The sequence below is a fragment of the Montipora foliosa genome, chromosome 6 (genome assembly GCF_036669935.1).
Source record: "Montipora foliosa isolate CH-2021 chromosome 6, ASM3666993v2, whole genome shotgun sequence".
NCBI lineage: Eukaryota > Metazoa > Cnidaria > Anthozoa > Scleractinia > Acroporidae > Montipora > Montipora foliosa.
The window spans coordinates 44,838,797-44,841,296 of NC_090874.1; the positions used below are offsets into that span (position 1 = coordinate 44,838,797).

Genomic DNA, 2,500 nt, shown 5'->3' on the forward strand with positions numbered 1-2,500 from the left:
AATTATATCATCTTTCATCCACGCCAAATTACTCTTTCCTTTCATCCCAATATTAGAATAATAGATAGCAACTCAAATACTAGCCAACCGTTAGAAATGAAAAATTATATTAAATATCTTAGTAAACTCATTGATTCGAACCTCTCATGGAAATATCATATAGATTACATTTGATTACATCTGTCAAAAAGTCAGTAAAACAATAAACACTTAATGACTGATCCCGAGGGAAACAGTTCATTTTGTTTCCCGAGAATCTCAATGTTTCCCCGAGGCGCAGCCGAGGGAAACATTGAAATTCGAGGGAAACAAAATGGCACTGTGATTGGTTGATTCTTGGTCACATGCCCCTGATCAAAATCAAATGCATCCCGATCGGGATACAATTCCACAGTTGTTGCCCGCTCCGGATGTTTTGCTGGGATTGTTGACGGAAAAGTCTTAATATACAACAAAGCACTTAATGTCTGTTCCCTCGGGAAACTAGTTAGTTTTGTTTTCCCTCGAGCCCTGATGTTTCCCTCGACTGCGTCTCGGGAAACATCAGGACTCTCGGGAAAACAAAACTAACTCTTTCCCTCGGGACCATACATTAAGTGTATATTATTGCCAAGCTCAAACATGTTGTTCCCCGTCATATACTTCTCACCTTACACCGCTCTTTAATTCTTCCCTATCTGAACTATGGTATGTGTGCTTGGGGTCAGGCTGCTGAGACACACCTTCATAAGCTACTAGTTCTCCAAAAGAGAGCCCTTAGGCTAATGTTCTTCAGTTATCCAAGAGCTCGATCATGCTGTCCCATTATTACGAGAATTATTACGTTGAGCAAGCTAGAACTGAAAATATGAAAAGAGCCTTCTCTATCTCAGGTGCCTTGATTTAGGACAGATTCCACTCTCTCTCCAAACACTAAATAAAAATCAATTTAAAAGCAAACTAAAGAATAAACTCCTTGAAATCCTGAAAAACGAGGACGATTACATAAGAATTTCTGATATACGAGTACAATTTTCAAAATCATAACATTGTATGTTACTCCCAGTGTTGAGTACAGTCCGCCTCCCCGTCTCACTCTGGATATAAAGCACACGACAAATTAGATTGCTTCTAGGTTTGTTCCCTGGATATAATTTATGGGATGAGACTTTTAAGTTCTCTTTTTTCCTCTTTTGCTCGCCTCGAATAGCTAATTGCATGCAGGCAAAAGTCTGTAACTTAGAATTTTTTAGATCTAATAAAGAATTGTTGTTGTTGTTTCTTGTTTTTCGGATGTGGTGTTAATTGACCCACTTCAGATGTGAACTGGCGACATTCATGTACACGCTAGAACGCCAACAATAAACACCATAAACACCCAGCCAGACATTTGCGTCTAGTAATCCTCTTTATGCCGTTAAGAATCGGTACAGAGTAAAAAGGGCATCTCACTTTTCACAAACCACACGGGACGTGATCACGTCCAGCAAAGTGTTCAGCAACTGCTGAACGCTCGGAAGTTCTGATTTCTGTTTTTTGTCCTTATCGAGAAATCGGCTACACGAGAGATCAGAAACCTTCATTTAAGCCTGGGAAAAAGGTAAGCATCAATTCACTTCTCAGTTTTTAGAATCTTTCTTTGAGTTATGTCAAAACGTATCCTGGTGCTACTAATATCCTACTTGCATTCAACCTGGATCAAATCAACTCAATTAGTTTACCTACATCTCTCTTTAACTTAGCAATCAAATTTTGAAATATACGTAGCTTCTAGACTATTTGTATACGAGTGTGAATAACGGACAAAGATTCCGTAGTTAAAATTATTCCTCAACAAATGACGTCGTTCACTGTGTTGGTCAAGCGACTGAATTAATGTGTTTTGGAAATTTTACAAGTGGATTGCATCACTAAAATACTGTTTCCATTCCTCTAAGAAAATTAAAAAATGTTTTCGAGGGCTTCGCTCTAAGCCTGTGGCTTTACAAATTCTGGTGGATGGGAAAATGACAAGAGCTGCAAGAGGAGCCTAACATTTTAGGGTATAAGCTGATTTATATAGCTTTTAGTGCGTGTATCAGTTTCTTTGGGAGTGACTCGATTTTGAAAAAAGGATCAAGATCGATCAAGACAACTGGAACAGCGTTTCATTTTTAAAAGAAATGCTTACGCTCATACTCAAAGAGAACTCCTTCCAATTTAACCTTCAAACACACGGAACAAAAATGGCGGTTGCTTTTGTCAATATCTGGAAACGTTACAAAGACGAAGTGTTCTCCCTTGGGACACTAAAAGACAAGAAGTTTGACAAATCCATTGAGCATGCTAACAGACACGAGGCAACCATAAAATTTACGGCTGAAATCTCTGACAAAGAAACAACCTTTCTGGACACAAAATATTCTTGAGACAATTCAATATATATATTTCTCCTACTGCCACCCACCAGGGGTCAGTAAAGGATTTATCAAAGGCGAAGCTCTGAGACTAGTACTCAGAGCAAACTCCTCAAAAACAACAT

At 38.6% G+C, this 2,500-nt stretch overlaps 1 protein-coding gene across 2 annotated transcripts in view; it reads left to right on the forward strand.

Annotated features, from left to right (window-relative positions):
* The first annotated feature begins 1,425 nt into the window (after positions 1-1,425).
* Positions 1,426-2,500, forward strand: part of LOC138007474 (uncharacterized protein MCAP_0864-like) — a 27,776-nt gene continuing 26,701 nt past the window's right edge. For both annotated transcript variants that reach the window (XM_068854417.1, XM_068854421.1), the window contains exon 1: positions 1,426-1,579. The gene's annotated coding sequence lies outside the window, so the exon portion shown is untranslated. The remainder of the gene's footprint in view (positions 1,580-2,500) is intronic.